At 40.4% G+C, this 11,923-nt stretch overlaps 1 pseudogene; it reads left to right on the top strand.

The window, feature by feature from the left end:
* The first annotated feature begins 5,805 nt into the window (after nucleotides 1-5,805).
* LOC100447559 (heterogeneous nuclear ribonucleoprotein A1-like) lies at nucleotides 5,806-7,140 on the top strand (annotated as a pseudogene).
* Nucleotides 7,141-11,923: the final 4,783 nt, after the last annotated feature.

Genomic DNA, 11,923 nt, shown 5'->3' with positions numbered 1-11,923 from the left:
ATCTGTATGTATTGTGAAATGACTAAGTCAAGCTAATTTAAATATAATTATCTCACATACTTATTATTATTATTTTAAGACAGAGTCTCGCTCTGTCGCCCAGGCTGGAGTGCAGTGCTGCAATCTCGGCTCACTACAACCTCGCCCTGCCGGGTTCAAGCAATTCTCCTGCCACAGCCTCCTGAGTAGCTGGGACTACAGGCATGCGCCACCATGCCGGGCTAATTTTTGTATTTTTAATAGAGATGGGGTTTCACCATGTTGGTCAGTCTGGTCTCAAACTCCTGACCTCGTGATCTGCCTGCCTCGGCCTCCCAAAGGGCTGGGATTACAGGCATGAGCCACCGCACCTGGCCTACTTTTTAAAAAATTTTTATTTTAGATTGAAGTAGTACATGTGTATGTTTGTTACATGGGAATTAAATGTGTAATAGTGAGGACTGGGCTTCTAGTGTACACATCACCCAAATATTGAACATTGTACCCAGTAGGTAATTTTTCACCCCTTCCTCCCCTCCCACTCTCCCTCCTTTGGAGTCCCCAGAGTCTATTTTCCCCATCTTTATGTCCATGTGTGCCATTTGTTTAGCTTCCACTTGTAAGTGAGAACATGCGCTATTTGATATTCTGCTTCTGTGTTGGTTCACTTAGGATAATGGCCTTCAGCTGCATCCATGTTGCTGCAAATGACATTACTTTGTTCTTTATTGTGACTGTGTAGTATTCCATGGTGTATCTCCACCACATTTTCTTTATTCAATCAACCGTTGGTGGACACTGTTGGTGGAGGTGGACACTGTCCACTGTTGGTGGACAACCGTTGGTGGAGGTTGGTTCCATGCCTTTGCTATTGCACATAATGCTGTGACAAACATATGTGTGCAGGTGTCTTTTTTATACAATGATTTCTTTTCCTTTGGATAGATATACAGTAGTGGGATAGCTAGATTGAATGGTAGTTCCCTTCTTAGTTCTTGGAGATATCTCCATACTGTTTTTTTGTAGAGGTTGTACTAATTTACATCCTCACCAACAGTGGTATACTTATCATTTTTGTGTGGTGAGAACATTTAAGATCTACTCTCTTAGCAATTTTCAAGTATATAATACATTATTATTTACTATAGTCACCATGCTGTACAATATATCTCCAGAACTGATTCATCCTCACTGAAACTTTGTACATGTTGACCAACATCTTTCCATTTCTCCCACCCCAGTCCCTAGTAGTCACTATTCTACTCTCTGCTTCTACCAGTTCAAATTTTCAAGATTCCACACATAAGTGAGATCATGCAGTATTTATCTTTCTGTGCCTAGCTTATTTCACTTAGCGTAATATCCTCTAGGTTTGTCCATGTTGTCACAAATGAAAGGATTTCCTTCTTTTTTTAAAGCTGAATAGTATTCTGTTGTGCATACATACCACATTTTTTTTATCCATTCATCCACTGGTGGACACTTAGTTGATTCCATATCTTGGTTAATGTGAAGAATGCTGCAATGAATTTGAGAGTGAAGGTATGCCTTCAACATATTGATTTCAATTCCTTTGGATATATACCTGGAATTGGGATTGCTAGATCATGTGGTAATTCTGTTTTTAATTTTTTGAGGAACCACTTACTGTTTTTCATAATGGCTGTACTAATTTACATTCCCATTAACAGTATGCAAGGATTCCCTTTTCTCTATACCCTCACCTACACTTGTTATCTTTCCTGTTTTTGAAAGTAGCCATCCTAACAAGTACGAGGTGATATCTCATTGTGGTTTTGATTTGCCTTTCTGTGATGATTAGCGATGTTGGACATTATTTTTTTAATCTCTGTTGGCCACTTGTTTGTCATCTTTTGAAAATATTTATTCAGATCCTTTGCTCATTTTTAATTGTTTTTTTACATTTATTTTAAGTTTTTTTAGTTTTAATTTTTATGGGTACATAGTAGGTATATATATTTGTGGGGCACATGAGATGTTTTGATACAGGCATGCAATGTGTAATAATCACATCATGGAGAATGGGGTATCCATCCCCTCAAGCATTAAACCTTTGTGTTACAAATATTCCCATTATACTCTTTTAGTTATTTTTGCTTATACAATTAAATTATTATTGACTATAGTCAGCATGTTTTGCTATCAAATACTAGGTCTTATTCATTCATTCAAGCTATTTTAATTGAGTTATTTGTTTTCTTTCTAGTGAGTTGTTTGAGTTCCTTACATATTTTGGATATTAACCCCTTATCAGATATACTGTTTGCAAATATTTTCTCCCATTCTGTAGATTGTCTCTCTTTGTTGATTATTTCCTTTGCTGTGCAGAAGCTTTTTAGTTTAGTGCAATTCTATTTGTCTAGTTTTGCTTATGTTTTTGGGGTCATATCCAAAAATTTATTGTCTAGACCAATGTCAAGAAGCTTTTAAATTATGTTTTCTTCTAGTAGTTTTGCAGTTTCAGGTCTTATGTTTAAGTATTTAATCCATTTTGAGTTTGTTTAAATATAGTATAAGGGTCCAATTTCATTCTTCTGCATGCGGATATCCAGTTTTCCCAACATCATTAATTATTTTAACTTTCTTTCTTTCTTTCTTTCTTTCTTTCTTTCTTTCTTTCTTTCTTTCTTTCTTTCTTTCTTTCTTTTCTTTCTTTCTTTCTTTCTTTCTTTCTTTCTTTCTTTTTTCTTCTTTCCCTTTTTTATGAATAGAGATGGGGTCTCACTATATTGCCAAGGCTGGTCTCAAACTCCTGGGCTCAAGTAATCTGCCTGCCTCGGGCTCCCAAAGTGCTGGGATTACAGGCATGAGCACCACACCTGGCCCCCAAAATCATTTATTGAAGAGACTGCTGTTTCCCCATTGGTACCTTTGTTAAAGATCAACTGACCATAAATGTGTAGATTTATTTCTGGGCTCTTATTCTGTTTCCTTAGTCTATATGTCTGTTTTTATGCCATTACCATGCTGTTTTGGTTACTATCTCTCTGCAGTATAATTTGAAGTCAGGTAACATAATTCCTCCAGTTATGTTCTTTTTGTTCAGGATGGCTTTGGCTATTCTGTGCCTTTTGTGGTTCCATGTGTATGTTAGTATTTTTTATTATTATTGCTGTGAAAAATGTCCTTGGAATTTTGATAGGGATTGTATTGGCTCTATAGATCACTTTGGGTAGCATGGGCATTTTAACAATATTGTGTGTTCTTTTTTATTAACCTAGCAAATAGCACGATCTAGGGCAGGTCTATAATCATCACAATTTTTAAATAGTGATGAGCATAACTGATCTTATGAGATATTTGCAACAGCTATAATGTGATATGAAAATATCTTTGATATATGTTGGTGAGAAAGTTGTAGACACTGATAATAAGACTGTAATTGGTTGATTACATTCAATTAGAAATGAATAAAAATAAAGGTGTAATTTTTCCCATCAAAGTCCAAAGAGCACCCCTAAATTCTATTCACAGAACCTCAGGGGAGGAAACCTTGTACCAGAGAGTCCATTAATTAGTATAAAGGATGTAAGAAATAATATTTCATTTGTGAAATGAATTCTGTTAAAAATATGTGCAATGGCTAGAAATTTTGTCCATGTATGAAGGTACATGCTTGCATGAATAAAAGATAAAAATTTGGCAAGCCAGCCCAACAGTTCAGCATGTTCTGGAATGGCATCTAGGCCTCAGACTTTGTGTGATCCTATATAGAGCCAGTTTGCCAGATGTCCCTAGTAATAATAAGTGTTATTTTCAGCCACTACATGTTGGGGGTAATTTGTAACACAGCAATAAATAAATAAAATAAATAAATAGTGTCACTTAATAGAAGATTTTCCTGTTCCAACCAGAAGATAGGTTGATCCTGTTACCATAATATTAGGTCAACTATTTCATGTGGATTTTTTATGCAAAGGACTTGCTGGAGTTCCTAAAGATCAGAGCATGTATTAGGTTGGTGCAAAAGTAACTGCAGTTTTTGTCATTGCTTTTAATGGCAAAAACCGCAATTACTTTTGCACCAACCTATACTTGACCCACTTTACAAGGAGAGACTGTGTGACTGTTTTGGTCCCTGATTGCTAATAACTGTATGTGTTGTAGAATTCAGTCTGACAATTACTTCCATTTTAATATTCTACCTAGTAAGGAGGTTGTAGGAGAGGTGACTTATGGCCCTCGCCTACCTCTAATATTCAGAAGCTTCCTAAATCTACCAAAAACAACGAGTTTAGGTCCATTTGCAAAGCCCTAGGTAATCTGACTTTTATCTACCTCTCTGAACTTACCTCTCCCCACCTACCCTCACTTCTGTCCAGCAACTCTGGTTGTATTCATTTGCTGCGATGCCATAGCAAAGTATCACAAATTGAGTGGTTTAAATACCAGAAATGTGTTGCCTCATACTTCTGGAGGCAGGGTTTGTTCCTTATCAGGGTCTCACTCTGTCGCCCAGGCTGGAGTGCAGTGGCACAATCATGGCTCACTGCAGTCTCGACCTCCTGGAGTCAGGTGATCCTCCCACCTCAGCCTCCGAGGTAGCTGGGACCACAGGCATGCATCACCACGCCCGGCTAATTTTTGTATTTTTTGTAGAGATGGGGTTTCACCATGTTGCCCAGGCTGGTCCCAAACTCCTGGGCTCAAGCTATCCACTCACGTCAGCCTCTCACATTCCTGGGATTATAGGTGTGAGCCACCATATCTGTTTGGGTTTTTTCCTTTTGGGGGCTGTGAGGAAGAATCTGTTCCATGCCTGTCTCCTATCTTCTGGTGGTTTGCTGGCTATCTTTGGCATTCCTTGGCTTATAGAAGCATCACCCTGATCTCTGCCTTCATCTTTATGTGGTGTTCTCCCCATGTGCATGTTTGCATTCAAATATTCCCCCTGTTTTTAGCCAGGCACAGTGCCTCACACCTGTAATCATGGCTACTAGCAAGGCTGACGCAGGAAGATTGCTTGAGGCTAGGAGTTCGAGACCAGTCTGGATGATCTAGGAAGACCCTGTCTCTGAAAAAATTAAAAAAATAAATAAATAAATAAGTAAAAAAAAACTTGCTCCCTTTTTATAAGGACACGGTCATATTGGATTAGCAGCCTACCCTACTCCAGTATGACCTCATCTTAACTAATTACATCTATAAGGTACCTATTTTCTTTTTTTCTTTTTCTTTTTTTTTTTTTTTTTTTTTGAGATAGAGTCTTGCTCTGTCACCCAGGCTGGAGTGCAGTGGTGCGATCTCAGCTCACTGCAGCCTCCACCTCCCGGGTTCAAGCAATTCCTGTGTCTCAGCCTTCCGAGTAGCTGGGACTACAGGCACGCACCACCATGCCCGGCTAATTTTTGTATTTTTAGTAGAGATGGGGTTTCACCATGTTGGCCATGACTGGTCTTGAACTCCTGACCTCACTTGATCAGCCCACCTCAACCTCCCATAGTGCTAGGATTACAGGCATGAGCCACCGCACCCAGCCAGTTCCCTATTTTCAAATAAGGTCATATTCTAGGGCACTAGAGGTTATGTCTTCAACATATGAATTTTTGGGGAGACACAATTCAACACATAACTCTTGCCTTCTTGCTGTTCCTCTAGCACACTAAGCTGATTTTCATTTCAGGTCCTTTGTACATGGCAAGTCTTTCTGTCTAGAACCCTAAAGAAGCCTGGCTGTTCCCTGCTCAGCATACACATGTTATCTCATATGCCACCTTCTCAAAAAGGCCTTCCCTGATCACTCTATTTAAAATAGCCTCTCCAGATACATTTGTCAGCTTGCTCCTTTCTGCCTGTGGATGCCAACAAAGAAGCATCATTAAAGTCTCTCTTCTCCCTTCTGTCGTGTCTAAGTCAGAGTCTCCTAAAGAGCCCGAATAGCTGAGGAAGCTCTTCATTGGAGAGTTGAGGTTTGAAACAACTGACGAGAGCCTGAGGAGCCATTTTGAGCGATGGGGAATGCTCACAGACTGTGTGGTAATGAGAGATCCAAACACCAAGCGCTCCAGGGGCTTTGGGTTTGTCACATATGCCACTGTGGAGGAGGTGGATGCAGCCACAAATGCAAGGCCACACAAGGTGGATGGAAAAGTTGTGGAACAAAAGACAGCTGTCTCAAGAGAAGATTATCAAAGACCAGGTGCCCACTTAACTGTGAAAAAGATATTTGTGGGTGGCATTAAAGAAGACACTGAAAAACATCAGCTAAGAGATTATTTTGAACAGCATGGAAAAATGGAAGTGATTGAAATCATGACTGAGGCAGTGGCAAGAAAAGGGGCTTTGCCTTTGTAACCTTTGACGACCATGACTCCGTGGATAAGATTGTCATTCCGAAATACCATACTGTGAATGGCCACAACTGTGAAGTTAGGAAAGCCCTGTCAAAATGAGAGATGGCTAGTGCTTCATCCAGCCAAAGAGGTCAAAGTGGTTCTGGAAACTTTGTTGGTGGTTGTGGAGGTGGTTTTGGTGGGAATGACAACTTTGGTCGTGGAGGAAACGTCAGTGGTCATGGTGGCTTTGGTGGCAGCCATGGTGGTGGTGGATATGGTGGCAGTGGGGATGGCTATAATGGATTTGGTAATGATGGAAGCAGTTTTGGAGGTGGTGGAAGCTACAATGATTTGGGCAATTACAACAGTCAGTCTTCAAATTTTGGACCCGTGAAGGGAGGAAATTTTGGGGCAGAAGCTCTGGCCCCTATGTTGGTGGAGGCCAATATTTTGCCAAACCACCAAACCACAGTGGCTATGGTGGTTCCAGTAGCAGCAGTAGCTATGGCAGTGGCAGAAGATGTTAATTAGGAAACAAAGCTTAGCAGGAGAGGAGAGCCAGAGAAGTGACGGGGAAGCTGCAGGTTACAACAGATTCGTGAACTCAGCCAAGCACAGTGGTGACAGGGCCTAGCTGCTACAAAGAAGACATATTTTAGACAAATATTCATGTGTATGGGCAAAAAACTTGAGGACTGTATTTGTGACTAATTGTATAACAGGTTATTTTAGCTTCTGTTCTGTGGAAAGTGTAAAGCATTCCAACAAAGGATTTTAATGTAGATTTTTTTCCTTGCACCCATGTTGTTGATTGCTAAATGTAATAGTCTGATCGTGACGCTGAATAAATGTCTTTTTTTTTTAACGTGCTGTGTAAAGTTAGTCTACTCTGAAGCCATCTTGGTAAATTTCCCCAGCAGTGTGAAGTTAGAATTCCTTCAGGGTGATGCCAGGTTCTATTTGGAATTTACATACAACCTGCTTGGGTGGAGAAGCCATTGTCTTCAGAAACCTTGGTGTAATTGAATTGATAGTTACTGTTGTGACCTGAAGTTCACCATTAAAAGGGACTACCCAAGCAAAATCATGGGATTATTGGTTATAAAAATGATTGTTGGCATATCCTATACAATATATCTAAATTGAATAATAGTACCAGATAAAATTATAGATGGGAATGAAGCTTATGTATCATCCATTATCATGTGTAATCAATAAATAATTTAATTCTCTTGAATGAAATGACAACTCTATGGATTTGGGACTGGCAGAGATTTGGACTTTCCCTACCCACTACCCCTGATTATGTTGAGTGCTTCTATCACAGTTCAAGTTCAAAGCTCTGCCAGGAATAGAAACTAGCTGCTGGCTAATGCTGCTCCATAAACCCACAGATTTGAAGTGTTTGGGCGGCCTTTTAAAAATGACCATGTCAGAAAGCATTTTAATGAAAATAAAGATAGGCTTCCATTAAAGGAAAAAAAAATAAATAAAATAGCCTCTCTACCTCACACACATCATTCCCTACTCCCTTTCCTGTTTCAGTTTTCTTCATAGCACTCATTACTACCTGAACTACTTTTATTTTCAGTTGTTTTTATCTGTCCCTCCCACCAGAATATAAGTTCCTTGAGGATAAGAAACTTGTTCATCTTACTTCTGTATCATTAGCTCCTAACATAATGCCTGTTCAAAATTAAATATTTAATAAATGTTGAATGAACATTGAATGAACACTCACTTTGTTCTCCAACTGAGTCTCTAAAAAATCCAGTAGAATCAAGTTTCCACTGAGAAAATACAGCTTATTTCAAACTCCTAAAGACATTCATTTTCCCCCTTTGAAATAAACTACACCTATCTAAGAGACCAATTATAAAACAATAAAATACTCCTCTCTCCTACAGTTGCCTTTTTTCTCTCTTCTTGTACTACCAGGGAACTACTTAATGGTAGCAAAAATCAGAGTGAAGAAAGGTTAGTTCCAAGACAGAAACACATTGTCAATCTTTACTGAAAGATTATCCATCACCTGCTCTCTCTCCAGCCTGGCTAGCTCTTTTCAGGCCCGATAGGCACACATTAATGGGCCTGGCTGGACCACCTATGAGACAGAAAAGGGTGATTCCTTCCATTAGATTAACAGGCTCAGAAAAGACTAGGGAACTAAGCTGACTTCTTTTTTTTTTTTTTTTTTTTTTTTTTTTTTTGAGGTGGAGTCTGGCTCTGTCACCCAGGCCGGAGTGCAGTGGTGCGATCTCAGGCTCATTGCACCTTCCACCTCCCAGGTTCAAGCAATTCTCGAGCCTCAGCCTCCTGAGTAGCTGGGACTACAGGGACTACAGGTATTAACCACGTCTGGCTAATTTTTGTATTTGTAGTAGAGACGGGGTTTCGCCATGTTAGCCAGGCTGGTCATGAACTCCTGACCTCAGGTCATCCACCCGCCTCGACCTCCCCAAAGTGCTGGAATTATAGGCGTGAGCCACTGCACACGGCCTAAGCTGATTTCTTCTTCTTCTTTTTTTTTTGAGACGGAGTCTTGTTCTGTCACGCAGGCTGGAGTGCAATGGAGTGATCTCGGCTTACTGCAACCTCTGCCCCCTGGGTTCAAGCGATTCTCCTGCCTCAGCCTCCTGAGTAGCTGGGATCACAGGCGTGCCACCACCATGCCCAGCTAATTTTTGTATTTTTAGTAGAGGCGGGGTTTCACCATGTTGGCCAGGCAGGTCTTGAACTCCTGACCTCGTGATCTGCCCACCTTGGCCCCCCAAAGTGCTGGGATTACAGGTGTGAGCCACCGCGCCCAGCCCTAAACTGACTTCTAGCTGAGATTTCTGAATGTAAGAGCTTTAAGTCAGAGCAATGGCTATGTTTTGTTCCTCAGAGGTTTTTCAAAAAAGAATTGTCCACTTCGAGTTCTGACCTGCCTGAAAATTGAGTGGTGAACCTAATGACCTCCTGCCTGCTGCCTCCCAGCTCTTGTATGACTTATGACAATTACTAAGACAAATTGATATATAAACAAAGTCTCTTGGGGATTTTTGATTATTGTTTGCTTTCATATCTTCTGAATGATCAAAAGAGGACTCTAACAGGAACCTTTGATGTTTATCCAAGTAAATTCAGTTTTTTCCTGCAATAAAGAAAGTAAGCTTGTTTGTGGTTTGTGAAGATTTAAGCAAGGGAGGAGAGAAAAGTTGATTTTTAAAAACTGTTTCTTAAAAGACAAATCTTTAAATGAACACAGGAAAGAATTTAATTTAACAATTTTCTGAGATCAGGTTCCAACTTTTTTCTATTTAATCTTTTTCCAAACCTCCTTAAGTCAGTAGTTTTTAAGCCCTTGTGGGTTGCAGACACCTTAGGACGAAGCATCTCAAATTTAATATGGGTATGAACCACCTGGTGGTCCTGCTAAAATGAAAATTCTGATTCAGTAGGTCAGGGGAGGGCATTGTTGGATGGATCAAATGCATCTCCAAGCTTCCCCACTTGGGCACCCACTTTGGCTTCAGCCCACCTCCAAATGCCCAATGCACTCCTGTTTTTCAAAGTCCACTGCTGCAGTATCCATTCTAACTATTAATTCTTGTCAGATGCCCCTGTTACAAATCTTTCTGTTTTTACCTCACCTTCAAGTTTACCTCTCTTAGGTGTGTTTCTCTCTGGACGCTACTCTCAGTGAAAATATAATGAGCAACAGGTGATCGTGGGTTGATGGGTTATTTCTCTTTCTCCCTTGGACAGAAGACCAAGTCCACTCATCCCTCCACCACCACAAGGTAACAATGGAATTTAACTATAGCTTTCAGGAACAAAGCTTTTCTCAAAGGAAAAATTCCAAATGGTAAAATTTTTCTGCCTTATAACACACTAATGAAAAGGCTATTTTTTAGTGGTTTGGAGAGGAGGAATAGAATTTCTAATTTCTCAGAAAAAAAAATCCATACAACCTACCTAGGTAACTGCCAATCTGACCTGCTTACACTCTGCTCTGCCTCTCATCTGCTCCGGTCTCATTGAAAGCAACATTGTCTTATTTTAGAAATGGAACCACGAAACTGTTAAATGACCAGTTATTTCATGGTTATGTCCAAAGTGGTTGAAATTCCAAAGTAAGGGAAGCAACGAATTTATCTTTTTCTTTTCTTTTTTTTTTTTTTTTTTTTTTTTTTACTGAGAGACCTTGATGACCCATGGTTAAGAGCTTCAAAGCAGCGTCCAAAGTCTTAACCATGAAAATATTTTTCTTAACTGCAAAGAGGGCTCAGTCTTCAAAATTCAAATTGTCTCATCTTGTACTCTCCGGAAGGGAGGGCAAATATTTGCATTCTGTTCTGGGAGAGGTCCCTTCCGCTAAGAATGTGTTAAGTGCTCCTAATACAACAAAGGAAAAGGATTTTTTTTTTTAAAGCAGTTGCATTTCCTTATTTAAAAGGCCAATCATTTACACACTGCTTTACTTGCAACCCAAATAGTTCTAATGCATTTATCCACAGCACATTATGCTGATGGTAGGGACTGTACATTGTCAACCTTTAGCTCTGAAAACTTGTGACTTTATCTTCTTCTTCTTTTTTTTTTTTTTTCTTGAGATGGCGTCTCGGTTTGTCACCCAGGCTGGGGTGCAGTGGCGTGATCTCAGCTCACTGCAACCTCTGCCTCCAGGGCTCAAGCAATTCTCCTGCCTCAGCCTCCCAGGTAGTTAGCTGGGATTACAGGTGCCCGCCACCACGCCTGGCTAATTTTTTGTATTTTTAGTAGAGATGGGGTTTCACCACGTTGGCCAGGCTGGTCTCAAACTCCTGAGCTCAAGTGACCCGCCCGCCTCGGCCTCCCAAAATGCTGGGATTACAGGTGTGAGCCACTGCACCTGGCCTATCTTCTTTCCCAGGCAGAGTAGTCAGTTCAGAGCCAGTAAATATGGTTGCAGGAAAGTCTTTTCTTTACCATCTGTATTACTTTCCTATTGCTGCTATAACAAATTACTATAAACTTGGTGGCTTAAAGCAACACACACTTATCATTATCTTATGATTCTGGTTGTTGTAATTCTGCATTGGGTCTCACTGGGTTAAAATCAAGGTGCTGACAGGGCTGCATTCCTTTCTGGAGGCTCTGGGGGAGAAGTTTCAGCCCACATTCCTTGGCTCCTGGCTTCCTTTCTCCATCTTCAAAGTCAGTAATAGTGGGTCATGTTCTTCTCACATCTCGTCACTCTGACTTCTGTGTCCCTCTTCCATTTTTAAGGATCCTTGTGATTACGTTAGGCCACTCATATAATCCATCATAATCTCCCTGCTTTGCGGTCAGCTGATTAGCAATCTTAATTCCACCTTCATTCCCCTTTGCCATGCAAGGTAACGTATTCACAGGCTTAGGATGTGGACATCTTTAGGGGGCTATTATTCTGCCTACCACACCACCACATGACAAATGTTTATTGAACATCTACTGTGCATAGAGAGCTTTGTGCTCTGCCTTAAGGGGCAATCTGGATAAGATAGGACTTGTTCAGAAAAGGGTAAATAACAATGGGAGGTTTCACAGGCTATGAGAGAGGTAAGAAGATGAGGAACTCATGCTATGTCATGCTATAAAAATTGGAAGACAGTGTGGTATGATGACTGAGGTGGTCAGAGAAG

The sequence above is a fragment of the Pongo abelii genome, chromosome X, assembly GCF_028885655.2.
Source record: "Pongo abelii isolate AG06213 chromosome X, NHGRI_mPonAbe1-v2.0_pri, whole genome shotgun sequence".
Taxonomy (NCBI): Eukaryota; Metazoa; Chordata; class Mammalia; order Primates; family Hominidae; genus Pongo; species Pongo abelii.
Note: the sequence above shows the minus strand (reverse complement) of the source record. Positions and strands in the feature narration are given on the sequence as shown.